The following is a 366-nucleotide window of genomic DNA, read 5'->3' as shown; positions in this document are numbered from 1 at the left end:
GCCCACATCCGCCCAGAGCGCCACTCAGCGCCCGTGATAGGCCCTAAAGCGGGGTTAGTGCCGGTCAGTAAAGAACACGAGAGCCCTTCTCGGTCCCTTTAATGACGGCTAAGAACAAAACGAGGCATGGCTTATAGGCAAATCTTTGAAGGCACCTTTCCCCGGGGTGTTTTTTTCGTCCTGCTGTATTTCCCTTCGTCTTCTTCTTTCCCCATTTTTTCCCCTCCTCCCCCCCCCTTTTGACCGTCGCCAGTCTTTTTTGTCGCCCCTGACGAATGAAGCGCTCCGGCACTCTTGCATGGGAGGGCCCCTTCCCCCTTAGCGCTCCTGCTTCGCCCTCGCCCGGGGCCTCAGGCTGCGGTCGGG

At 58.7% G+C, this 366-nt stretch overlaps 1 protein-coding gene across 1 annotated transcript in view; it reads left to right on the top strand.

Annotated features, from left to right (window-relative positions):
- The window catches only part of LOC119593349 (obscurin-like), a gene marked incomplete at its 5' end in the record, with an annotated part of 19,749 nt that overhangs the window by 684 nt on the left and 18,699 nt on the right, over positions 1-366 (top strand).

Source organism: Penaeus monodon, chromosome 32 (genome assembly GCF_015228065.2).
Source record: "Penaeus monodon isolate SGIC_2016 chromosome 32, NSTDA_Pmon_1, whole genome shotgun sequence".
NCBI lineage: Eukaryota > Metazoa > Arthropoda > Malacostraca > Decapoda > Penaeidae > Penaeus > Penaeus monodon.
Note: the sequence above shows the minus strand (reverse complement) of the source record. Positions and strands in the feature narration are given on the sequence as shown.